Genomic DNA, 13,985 nt, shown 5'->3' on the forward strand with positions numbered 1-13,985 from the left:
TACCTTTTGCAGCAATTAATTACAGAGAGTGGCTTGTTTTGACTCCGGGACTGTAGCGAACGCGTCCAGTTCTGGGCATTGGCTGCTATCATCTGCCAGCAATGTCTGTATCATCTTCACAGTGTGCTCTGTTCGTTCGCTTCCTTGGGTGAGTAGCCAATGGTCCAGATTCCTCAGACAGGGAATGACGAACACAGTGTGAAGGCAGCAGCACAAATTACCAACTTCAACTCCCTTCAGTCACTTTTATTAATATGTGTTTTCTTCGAGGGGAGGTTTTTTGTTTTTTTTTTTCCATCTGCTGTCGGCAGATGAAAAGCACTTGTGCTTTCTGTGGGTGCAGCACAGATGGACCTTGAGTTCTGAGCTCTGTAAGCCCCAATAATAACTATGCACTAATAAACCTTGAAAAGCTTGAATTACACTATAACCCACAAAAATTTTCAAATTAAAAAGGCATATTTAGAGGCCCCCTGTGGATAGTGATTTTATTTAATTTAATTCCCTCTTGTGGCCAATTAGATAGACACCCCTGCATACAGGCACACATCTTAGGAGGGGGAAATTTTAGTTTTGTTTTTTTTCTGGGGGGAATAAGCAATATATCTTTCCTCCATAGACAGAAATTATTTTCCCTGCTGTTGTTCTGCAAAGATTAGGGCTGTTGTTAGTGAATATAAGTGTATGCAATTTGGATTCATTTTTTTTTCTTTTCTTTTCTCTTTTTTTGATTAGTTTAAAATGATAAAGTGCTCTTGCTTTTTCCTTATTCAGTTGTAGTAAATTGTCAATATAGAGAATAAATGTAAAAGTCCCATCATCATCATAGAGTATAATCCTTTCATTCTCCGCAAGTATCTTTTAGTCAGAATGGCTTATCTTTCTAAAGAGGGTTTGTCTGTATGGTTGATGAATGGTTTACTCATACTTATTTTTGAAATAAGTAACTTGTGCATCTTGAATGTTGACAACTTGAATCTTGGTCACCTATGTGTGCAGTGCATTTGGCCAAATGGAACTCAGATCCACGAAAGTGTCATATTTGCTACAGTATTGTTCAGAGTATCTCTCTTTGCTTACTGCTGCTCTTTCCATTAGAATTGCAAAATTTGCCTCCTTCTCATCTGGTGGCTGGCTTCATATGTACCATATGAAAAAGGAGTTAATAAAATGCACATTGGAAATATAAAACAAGGTCAGAGGCGACAGTTTGGCTGAAGGCCTTTCTTTAAGTGTGGAAAACAAAAGAACAAAATTATTTTAACAGTTGCAGCTGTTGGGAGACGGGGTTTTAAGTGGAAGGAGCAATCCACATCCTTGCTACCTGTTTCATGTGTCCACCAGAAGCCCTATTACTTCCCTGAGACAAGTACTCTCACAATAGGTTCCCTATATTTTGCAAAGTCTCAGAAGAGAAATTTGAAATGTTCACCTTGATCCTAAAGGAGACTCTAGGTACAGAGGAGATGAGGCAGTAGGAGGTGCAGGGTCTGGCTGAGAGTGGGAGAACCTGAGAAAAATGCAGACACACACACAGGGAGAAAAACACAACTCAAGCACACACATACACAATCACAGAGCCAGTCATGATGAATGGTGTTACTATGTACACTGACAAAGTCACTCAGATTGGATGTGAATTCACAGTAGGTTTCTAAAAGTGACTCCTTAAGATTCTGTGGTTAGTCCATCCAGTGCCAACCAAAGAGGAGGAAAGAAAACAACATTGTCAGTCAAGCAGTTTCTTGTTCCACAAGACCTCAGATACCTCACTTGATGTATTTGTTTTCTTAATGAACTGACTGGTTACTTTGGCGTCACTTAAGAGGTGAGAGGCAAACAGTGAAACTCAATCAGAAGGACTTTCTTGCTTTAAGAAGAAAATACAGGGAAACACTTAATAATTATATCACAGGACACTAGTACCAGCCTATAAAATTCATTAGTATGTTACCATATTTTTACCAGAGTAGCTATAACCCAGCAAACAAGACTCATCAGCTTTAAGTTTAATTAATTTATTTTAATTTTCATAAGACAGAGAGAAATTGGGAGAGGAGAGGGAAATAAAATGGAGAAAGATGCATGCAGCACTGCTTCACCACTCATGAAACTACTTGACACTGAACTCTACAGCTTTAATAAAGCATGAGAATGTTAGGAGATCCCAATAGGATAAGTTGGGCTCCCAAAAGAGGAATGGAGATTTTGGAGGGGATAAGGGAGTAGTTGAAGCTCAGTAATTCTTGATGCAATACAGTAACTTCTTCCCTTTAACCTTGGATCCACATTTGTTAAAAACAATAATAATGATAAAATAATAATAATCTTCCCAAATTCGTTAAGGCAATATATGAAAACAACTTCAAGCACAGTAAGAACTCAACCCAGTATAGAACATATGCTGTCTCTTCTCTCTTTTTCTTTCAGCCATTCCTAAAAACACCTTCTCCTAAATAAACCATAAATCACCTTGTCCCATTCCAGATCATATTGCTGTGCTAAGAAATATTTACCTGTAGGGGGCCAGATGTTGGCTAACTGGGTTAAGTGCACATAGTAGGGAGAGCATGGATCTGTGCAAGGATCTCTGTTCCAGCCCCAAGCTTGCCACCTGCAGGAGGGCCACCTCACAAGCAGTGAAGCAGGTCTGCAGGTGTTTCTCTTTCTCTCTCCACCTCTATTTCCTCATCCCCTCCAAATTTCTCTTTTTTATCCAATAAAAAAAGAAAAAATTACCTGTACTAATATTTACTTACATGGGTAATAAAAAATTTAATCAAAGCATTCAGAAATCCCCCATATATAGCATTTATATAATCAGTGGAGTCTTCCACACCACCTTTCTGCCCTTTGAGATTCAAAGACTGTTTCAGCAATAAATTCATACTAGGAACACTGCCTTTAGATAGTCATTACTCACAATGTGTCCTTGGATAGCAGTAGCAACATTACAGAGGGACTTCTTAAAAATTCAACTCCACTAACTGTACTGTGACTAACTTGACAAGAATAAACGTCACTAGCACAGGTGTTAAAATTATAGGACTTCCTCTCATTGGCTAGAGGTCAAAGCCCAGCCCCACTATTTATGGCAGTGCTTGGGATCAAACCCAGGGCTTCCCACATCCAAATTATGCTTTCTGTCACTGAGTCATCTCCTTGGCACTAAAATAGGGCACTCTAAGGAATACTGATACTATGACCAAACTCCAGGTTAATCTCAGAATCTCAGAGGTTGGAAGCAGATAGTAATTTTTAAACTTCTCCAAATGAGTTTAATGTGCAGCCAAGTTTCAAAGCCACTGCTGCATCCTCACTAGCAAAAATAAACCTTAAATAGGGAAATATTTAAACAAGAAATACAGTGTAAAAAAAGACTACGCTTGAGGTAGACCCATTGAAAAAATTTTCAATTTATACTTAAAGACATTCACATTTCTCAATTCTAGTGACAGAAGAATGGAAACTAGCAAAAACAAAACAAAAAAACTTTATATTTAAACCTTGGCCTTCATACCTCTTGTGGATAATAAGCACCAGGGTGGGCAGAACATTTATTGACATAAGTTACCGTTTTTATTGATGCTGCCTGTTTTCTGCTGATTTGGGAACTCTGTAGGGGAGGTGTTGTGACTTTGAAAAGACTATTTTTCTTTATAATCAAATTGTTTTACTTAAAGGTTTATGCAACATGTTATACTATTAAACAGTAAATAAAAACCACTGATAAATCGTGGGTCCCCCACAGGTAGTTCAGCACATCTTTAATTATCTGGTTTATGAGCATATTGCCACCTCAGCTGTGGGATTTCCACTTGTTAGATGCATGTGTGTGTGCATACTTCTTACTTGGCAATTTCTCAGCAAATTCAGCCTTAATATGATGTTGCCAAAATATGTTGGGAAGGTGTGTATGTGTTTGTGGGGGGGTACTTGTAAATAAAAGGCCGAAATTTATGTTACAATTTTAGCTTTTTTATTTTGTTTGAATAAAGATGTCATTTGAGGCCCAGATTTTTAAAAGTCTACAGTAACAGCTGAAGAAACAATAAAGCTTTTTGCTGAAAATACAAATTCCTCTTGCATAGCACCCTTATCTATGCCACCTACTGCTTTCTCTAACAAGAATGCCTAGGAGGATCATCACTGCATTCAAGGAATTTTACTGACATTGATTTATAAAAATGTCTACATGTAGTGAGGTTTCCAAATATTCACAGTCATCTCAAATCCCAGAACTCCAAGAACTCAACTGTTTTCTTCCCCTCTCACAGCTTCCTATAGTCCACAGGACAGGCTCCCCTAGTGGTTAAACCTGTCTCATTTCTGTAGTTTCAGGGGAATCATGAGGAAAAAAAAATAATAATAAAGGAGTGTGAGATAGACAAGAGGAGGTAGATAGTGGGCTGTCTAACCTCTTCAGGAATATGTCTTTGTTATTAGACATCAAGAGCTAGCTTGTGAAGTGTGGAAGTGCCGGGATAGCCTGAGGGTACTTCTTCCCGAGCTAGTGCTCTCTGAGTTGGAGAGAACTCAACTGGAGCCGATCTAGGCTGCTGCTTGGGAGAGGGATCAGGAACTCGTGCTGCACTAACTTCACAGGAGATACATTCTGGAACTCTCAGAGCCAGAAAGCAATTTCCAAGTGTCTTTAATCAGAAGAGCAGCTGTTTTTATACTCTCCAATTAGGGTGGAAACAGGATGTGATATAGAGAGGGTGGAGAGAAAAGTGACTGGTGAAAATCAGAGTGTGACAAGGAGAGGGTGGAGCAGGCAAGATTCCTATCACTGAACCACCAATGCCCTGGAGGGAATGCTTTATGTAAATGTAAAAGTGATTTATGTAAATAGACCAAATCTTTGAATGGGATTAAATCTATCCCTATATAGGCATATGGTTAAGCAGAAGCCAGGGGGAGCTGGCATACTATCCAACATCTCCCCCTTTCTTTTTAACTATTTGCCATAATATCAGGAGTGTGGGGCACTTTGTGAGGCAGGGAGACTGATAAGAGGCACACCTTTTTGGGGTTCTACTGTCCCTCTTTGCTCAACCTCTCCGTGGAGAGAGAGACTAACAGGATTGACACACCCCTCAGGCTCAAGCCCTTCCAAGCTCAACCATATTCTCATAATTCCCCAACGTCTCCCTATTACTTAATGGCCATATATAACTGGGTCAATGTCTGTAAAAGGCTTCATCTCTGTCAGGGGAATAGCAGTGTAGGGGTGAACAGAAACCTGTTGGGAAGAAAGCAGAATGATAGTGTGTAAGAGTCTTCAAAAAGAACTAGCACAAGACAGGGAGGGATAAGTAAGAGTAGTAAGAGACAAAGTGAACCTGATGGGTGGAGGAGTGGGGGCCTGATAAGCCGAGGGGCTAGAGGGGTGATCTGGCATTGCAAAATCCCGAGTCAGCTGGCGGAAAGTTCTATGAACTGCTACAGTCATTCTTCAAGAAGTCCAGCAGTATAAAAGGAGTGTCCAGCAAGTTCTATAGAAGCATCAGTCCAATGTCAACGGCCAGGAAATAAATGCCACATGTCTATCTTGATGGAGGAGGACAGCCACTGGAACTTTTCTTCTCTGTAGAGAGTGACCTGGAACTGCCAAAACATGATGGGCGAAACAGAAGCAGGAAGAGCAGACACCAATGGGTGAGAGAAAGGCAGTAGGAAAGTCTTGTCCTTTGGAGTCTGTGAATCAGGTTCTCCAAATTGTGTCAGGTCACATCATGGGTTTCGGGGGATGGCTGTAATTGTGGGTGATGTCAGAGGTCAGGGGTCCAAGATGAATTTCTGGGGATTCTATATGAGCAGATGCTTCTTTATGTGAAGGCTTGTCATAGCTGTAGTCAATTACTTATGAAAAAACTTTGTAACAAATTAGAAGTTTACTACAATTGATAACTCAATGATTATAATTGGTTTAGGTATCTTTATAATTTCGTGTAAAGGTCATCTTATGTGACCTCATGTAGCAGTCTCTATATAGCAAAATTTTCATACCGAATTTTAAGTCACATATATTGATTCTTAACTATTTTTGCATTGGGTTTTTAAGCAAACTCAGGTTAACACATTTTAGTGACAATTAGAGTTAACACATTTTAGTGACAATTTTTTTTGGTACATTTACAATATCAGATTGATGCCAAATTTGTTGTGGATTAATTTCCACAAGATAGCTTACAGGACATTTTTGGGGGCCCTCCAAAAATGTCCTGTATAGAGGATTTGTATTTTAACTTAGGAGATGATGAATTGTCACATGAATATTTAGAGTTTTACCTTAAACACTCAGTTACTTTAATGAATTGATTTTACCTCTTCTCATAAGAATGTAGCTTCGAAGTTACAATTTAACCATTAAGTTAATGTTTACCAAACTTGAAACACGCATATTAATCATATAGTTTATAACACACAGGAGGAGAAAAACTTGTAAATGAGACATATCATTTCAAATGCGAATTTAGATCTACTATCATAGTTGAACCATCTTTACTCACACAGTTTAAGACTAAACATTCCATATTTATATCAAGACTTAAAAAAGAAATCAAAAAGAGGAATGAACAATTTTTGGACTGTTTCTGGACATCTCCAGAAACCATGGCTGCATCCAGCCATTTTATATAAAGTCAGTTAACTTTCAGAGTACTCTGAGCACAATGGGTTGTACAAAAATTTTGGTCACTCAACTCGCTCAATTTTTTTTTCACTCACTCACTCACAAAACACAACTGGCCAGTCATAGCATAAAACATTCGGGGGGGGGGAGAGTTCTGTGAATCAGATTTTTTTTTTATTCTGCCATGCTGTATTATGGATCCTGGGGTGCATCCTGTAGCCAGTCCTCTTGCAGCCAGTCTTCTTGCAGTGTTTCTTGTTCTTCAGGGATATCAGCGCCATCATGTGGGTATTGCCGGACATGGCGGGCAGGAACCCAAACAGGCTTGGAGTAATTTTGTGGAAAAATGCATGTGAAACCCCTCCCCATAGTCAACAGGGGGTCAGGTCCTTTCCAAATTTTATCAAGTGGGTCTTTCCATTTGACTTTAATAGCTGGGAGGGTGGTTGGTGTTTGCCAATAAAGAATAATAGGAGGTTGGTCTGAGTTTTTGTAAATATTAAAGAGATTTAATGTAGTTAAGGCTTTTGCCAGCTGGATATTAGGGGGGTACATTTCCCCTTTTTCTTCATTTAATTGAGCTTTAAGAGTTTGATGGGCCCTCTCAACAATCCCTTGTCCCTGTGGACTATACGGAATGCCTGTAGTATGAGTAATGTTCCAGAGGGAACAAAAATCTTTAAATTGTTTGCTGGTAAAAGCAGGTACATTATCCGTTTTAAGTTGAAGATGTAAGCCCATTACAGCAAAACAGAAGAGCATATGGCTTATAAGCTTTTTTGAGTTTTCTCCAGTCTGAGCTGTAGCCCACATAAACTTAGAGAAGGTATCAATTGAGACGAACACATATTTTTGTTTGCCAAAGTTAGGTATGTAGGTAACATTAATTTGCCAAAGAGCGTTGGCTTTTAAACCTCGAGGATTAACCCCCAGAGTTTGAATAGCAGGTGTTTTGATTAGACCTGCACAGGAGGAACATGTAGCAAGAATACGTTTTAACTGTGGCAGAGGAATATCAGGAAATCAAGCTCGAAGACCTTTAAGATTAACATGGGTTAGGGAATGAAAGTCAGCAGGATTAGAGACAGAGGCTAGGAGAATTCCTGTGGAGGCAAGGTGGTCGGCTGCAGCATTCCCTTTGGACAGGGGACCAGGAAGAGGGCTGTGGGAACGTAGGTGCTGAACATACAATGGTTGGGTTCGAGAACAGAGCATAGAGGCAATTTGAATTAAAAGAGGAGAAAGTGGGTTGTCATCAATTCTTACATAAGATCGAGCAAGCCATGGAAGTAAGTTAACAGTATACACACTGTCAGAAAAAAGGTTGAAGGATTCTGGTACAGCTTTTAATGCAAGGAAAACAGCATAAAGTTCTTTGTACTGAGGGGAATTATCAGGAAGTTCAGTAAAGAGAGGTTTGGGGTATTGCTGGTCTGGATAATATATAAGGGCAGCATCTCCCTTTTTTCCACCATCAGTGAACACTGTAGGAGCAGAGGGGGTGGGATCTCAAGAGAAAAGTTTAGGTACTAGTAGAGGCAACAGAGGTAAAGAAGCTATCAAATTATTAGAGGGGAAATGATTATCTAATTGTCCTGGAAAACCCATTAAACTTATGGCAAAACAAGAATGGTGGCATATGAGCCATTCTGTATCTGTGAGAGAAAAGGGAAGAATGATTGAATCTGATTCCCTTCCTAAGACCTGAACTGATCTGTTTCTTCCTTGGCAAACCATAAATGCTAAGGCATCAATCTTAGTAAGGAGTCTTGGAGCTCCACCTACTGGTGTATGAAGCCATTCGAGAACGCCATGTTTCTGCCACAATGCCCCCACTACCGTGGGGGTGGAGTTAAAGATTAGAAGATTTACTGGAGAGGAGGGGGAGAACCGAACGAGGTGCATGTCCTGGAGAGCCTGGTTAACTTTTTCCAGTGCCAAGGAGGCTTCGGGGGTTAACATACGCTTTGAGGAGCGCTGTTTGTTTCCTTTTAACAGATCGAACAGTGGTTGCAGGCAGCTCGTAGGCAGATAAAGATACTGCCTAAGCCAATTCAAATTTCCAAGAAAACTTTGTAAAGAAGCAAGAGTGAGATTAGAAGGAAAAGTAACACAAGGTTTTAAAGGATGAATCTGCGTTAGGGAAATCTCTGAGCCTAAGAAAGATATTGGAGGGATTAGCTGTATCTTCTCAGGAGCTATATTAGGTCCACTTCTCTTTAAGGCAGGGATTAGAAAATCACGTAGGGCGGAGAGATCTGTATCTAATTCTCCCCATATTAACACGTCATCCATATAATGAAAAACCTTAAGGCCCTTATGAATATAAGGAAAAAGGGCAGATTTAACAGCCTCTTGACAAATAGTAGGACTATTAGCCATGCCCTGGGGCAGTACCACCCATTCAAATCTATCGGCAGGGCTGGCATTATTAATAGAAGGAACAGAGAAAGCAAAACGTTTACAATCTTGTGGGTGTAAGGGAATAGAGAAAAAACAATCCTGTATATCAATAGCTATGATTGGAATTCCTGTGGGAATTGTGGAAGCAAGAGGCAAACCCCTTTGGGGGGATCCCCAAACCTGCATGCTTTTATTAACTGCATGAAGATCTTGGAGGAGGCGCCATTTTCCTGAGCACTTTTTAATCACAAAGACTGGAGTATTCAATGGGCTCTGAGAATGACGAATGTGTCCCAAAGATAACTGCTCTTGGACGAGTTCTTTTAAAATTTCTAGCTTCTCCCTAGGCAAAGGCCACTGTTCCACCCAGACAGGCTCATTAGAAAGCCAATCTAAGCGGGGAGTTCTGTTACGAATAGTGGCAGTTAGTATTGGGGGTGCTGGTTGGGTCTAGCAGTCTCACAGAAGTGAGTGTGGTGTCCTGCAGAGGTGTCTGAGGATATCACTACATCTAAAGATTCCAGCAAGTCTCTTCCCAATAAATTGGTGCTTATATCAGCTATTAAAGGCTGAAAGCCTCCGTTAGTCCCTTCTGGATCTTCCCACACAAGGGAATCTCATGTGTAGAATGCCTGAGTCAATCCTCCAACACCATGTAAGCGTGGTCCTGGGAGGAGTTCCCAACTCTGGGGAACCTCTGCTTGTCTTAAGATTGTCTTATCTGCTCCCGTGTCAATCAAACACTTAAAAGGAATATTGCCAATCTTTACTGTCACAGTTGGGTGACCCCTTTCTAAAACAGTGGTGGTCCATAAAATCTCAGGCTCCGAATTCGAGCTGTTCTCTTGCTCCAGCCAGTTATTTCTATGCTGGAAGTTCCCACATACCGCGGGTTCCTCCTTCTGCTCACCCTCTGTTATTGTTACTTGGCGTGGTGGGTGTAGCGACGGATTGGGTCCCAAGCTGGGCTTCTGTTTGTGGAAGAAGGGCACAGCACCAAGCGGGTGACCTGCTTCCTTCCCTCTTGGGGGCGGGGCTAAGGGAAGCCCCACACCTAGTTTAAATCCCTGTTTACATTTGGCAGAGGCGTGCCGTTCCTATGGAACCTTGACCAACAATCTCTCCTCCAGTGAAATCCTTTCTGGCATCTGGGACAAGGCATTCGTGGTCTCTGATTCCCTGACTGGAGGTGGGGTTGCCCTGACTGGAGGCGGGGTCGCGGTCTATTTTCTGGACATTGGTTGCGCCAATGCCCTTGGCGACCGCACTGAAAGCAAGCCCCTTTTTGCTTATGTAAGGTAGGTGCATAGGCCTGTAACATAGGTCCTTGAAAAGAGCTTGATCAGAGATCCTGTGTAGCTAGAATCCAAGTATCTGGGTGTTCGTTTTTAAGAGTGATACAGGCCTGTCAAAAATGTGGAAGAATTCCATCCCAGACTATGGATCGCAGGAGGAGAAAACGAGCATCAGGATTATAAATCTTCCTTTCCAAACTCGACTGGACCCTGGCAATGAATTTAGCGAGGGATTCATCAGGTTCTTGTTGAAGGGAGAGAATGGGGGCTGAGGCTGCTCCCATGGGTGGTGTTAATCGTTCCCATGCTTTCAATGCACACAGGCGTACATGATCAAAATACCCCGGTGGAAACTTGGCTTCCGCCTGTTGAATCCCTGTTTCTAATTGGCCTGTTCCAAACAATGAATCAAAATTCCCCTCTGGCTGATTTTGAATATTTTTCCGCGATTGTTGTAAACATTCGTCGTGAAAGAATGCCTCCCATTGCAGGAAGAGGGGGCCTGGGAGCGTAGTGTGAGTTACATCCCTCCAATCTGGGGGGGTATTAAGGTTCTGAAGCAGGCCTTGTAAAATAGACCTGGTCCATGGGGCATGAATACCGTCATCCTTGATAGCCTGGCGTAGTTCCTTCAGGTCTGTGGCAGAATATGGATACCAGGCCTGAGGTTTTTGTCTATTGGGGGCAACATTGACCGGAAATGTGTGGACTTGCTCTGATAAGTGTGTAGCGGTAGGAGGAGTCACCGAAGTGGAAGCTTCTGGACAAGCGGCCGAAGAAGTGGTTTTGGAGGCTACAGGAGAATTCGGACATGTGCCTGTCAAAATAGGGGCCTCAGGGCAAGATGCCAAAATAGGGGCCTCAGGGAAAGATGCAGAGGAATTAGGGTGGGTCAAGATCATGACAGGCCTTTGCTTCTTCTTGTTTTTAAGTTGCTGGTTAAGTTCTATGATCACTTCCTTTATCTCTTGGACCTCAGCCTCTAGGTCCTTAAACCTTTTGAGAGATTGCCCTATATATCCCTTAAAAGCTGCTATGATGATCAACAGGATATAAGGTGCAGCCCCGAGAAAAATGTCCCAGATAAATAAAAATTGTATACTGGAAAAAGAATGCAGAATTTGGAAAAGATTTTCCATGGTGGAGAGATCTCAGGAAAACAATAAGAAAGAAAAAAATCACAGTGCCTTAACACAATATTGCAGATACCCAAAAGATGTGTACTTATCTAGGATGTCTTCTTGTAAATCTGCTGCATAAGGGTCCCTGTTCAGACACCAGATGCCAGGATAGCCTGAGGGTACTTCTTCCCGAGCTAGTGCTCTCTGGGTTGGAGAGAACTCAACTGGAGCCGATCTAGGCTGCTGCGTGGGAGAGGGATCAGGAACTCGTGCCGCACTAACTTTGCAGGAGATACACTCTGGAACTCTCGGAGCTGGAAAGCAATTTCCAAGTGTCTTTAATCAGAAGAGCAGCTGTTTTTATACTCTCCAATTAGGGTGGAAACAGGATGTGATATAGAGAGGGTGGAGTGAAAAGTGACTGGTGAAAATCAGAGTGTGACAAGGAGGGGGCGGAGCAGGCGAGAATCCTATCACTGAACCACCAATGCCCTGGAGGGAGTGCTTTATGTAAATGTAAAAGTGATTTATGTAAATAGACCAAATCTTTGAATGGGATTAAATCTATCCCTATATAAGCATATGGTTAAGCAGAAGCCAGGGGGAGCTGGCATACTATCCAACATGGAAGTACTACTTTTTCTTTTTTTCCTTTTTGGTTAAGTTCCAGTGTTGGTATGCATGAGACCCTTTCTGTTTCATTTGGTTTAAATCCCCCCTGCTTAACACTATTCTATTTACATAACCACTTCATTCTATTTATATAACCGCTATTAACAAGCACCTCCCTCCAGGGCATTGGTTCAATCCCCACTGTTTCATGATATGTTTTTGCTCCACCCCCCCTCCTTGTCACACCCTGATCCTCTCCTTGTCACACTCTGATTGTCACCAGTCACTTTTCTCTCCACCCTCTCTATGTCACACCCTGTTTCCACCCTACTTGGCAAGTATATATAAAGACACCATTGTGAGTTTTAGAGTACTTTACCTTGAGTTTAGCTTAGCTCGGCTTAGATTGTGCTGCGTCCTGCATGAATAAAGAGATACTGCCTACAGCTCAACTATGAGTCCCTGGTCGTCTGTTACCCGCCCGTGAAGCCAGCCCGGCGAAAACAACCTAACCCGTCGAAAACGACATTCCAGGTCCTGAAACCCTTTAGAGGTTAGTCACCAGAGGGCACATTGTTTGAGAATGTTATGGGCATATTTCCCTAGGCCTTCGGCTCAGGCTGTTTGGACAAGGCACATGAAGTATTACTAACTATGCACCCTGTATTGATTAGACGGTGTCTTAATCTGGCAAAAATTATTAACTTATAGAAAGCTATAGAAAATGATTGTTGTACTTTCATTTTTCTTCTTCCTACCAGACTCCTATAGAAGAAAACCCTGTAGCTTTTCTGACTCCCATTGCCAGAAGCATCTTTTAGCTTTTTGAGGTTTCACTAATGAGCTCTACTTCATACAGGAATAAGCCAACAAGATCATCCCAAGTTCAAACTAGAGGCTGAGACACAATCACCCTGTCAGGTAAGTAAGTCAGAATCATAAAAGATAATAAACTCTCTCCCATTTTTTATTATGGCACTCCAAGATCAAAGGCTTTCCATACCAGAGCACAAAGTCCCCAGGACCAGTTGTCCCTAACAGATGTTCATCTGCTATCTTGGTATTGACATGTTGCTTAATTTATTGATCCATGGAGGAAAGGAAATATGAAGACTCTAGAAATCTGGTATGGCATAAGCTGCTTACCAGGCTTGGAGCCCTGGAAATAAAGGGGAGATTTAATGTTATGTTTTAGGAGCTGTCTGAACATTACTTTTGTTGTTTTTTGTCAGTGTTTAAAACAAAGCAAAAAACAATAGATCAAAGTAAAAGAAGTTGGATGAAAAAATGTGCTTGCTATTCTTATTTATCTTTTACTTAGTGGTCAATCCATTTAGCAATAGTTAACATGATTTGTTATTCTTATTAACTTGTTGACACCTGGTCACCTCAATCCCATGTCTTGCTCACCTTAACTTCCTAGGATAATGAGAAATGGAGTACAATAAAATTTCATAGTGCAGTGCAACATAATCCAGTGTTTCTCACTCTAATCCATTTTGCACATGACCTTTGGACTGCTTACCTTAACAGAAAGCTCTGATCCCATGTCACCAAGTTGACATTATGGCAGATGGTGCTGCCTGACAAAGGGAAGACACACACAAATCATGTGCATGTTCCCCCAAGAATCACTACCCACAAACATTCCATTCAAGGTGAAATATTTTTTTAATTTGAATAATTTCTTTATTGGGGAATTGATGTTTTACATTTGACAGTAAATATAATAGTTTGTACATGCATAACATTTCCCATTTTTCCATATAACAATACAACCCCCATTAAGCCCTCTGTCATTCTTTTTGGACCTGTATTCTCCCCACCATCCACCCCAGAGTCTTTTACTTTGGTGCAATATGCCAATTCCAGTTCAGGTACTACTTGCATTTTCTCTTCTGATCTTTTTCAACTTCT

This window comes from Erinaceus europaeus, chromosome 13 (assembly GCF_950295315.1).
Source record: "Erinaceus europaeus chromosome 13, mEriEur2.1, whole genome shotgun sequence".
Classification (NCBI taxonomy): Eukaryota; Metazoa; Chordata; class Mammalia; order Eulipotyphla; family Erinaceidae; genus Erinaceus; species Erinaceus europaeus.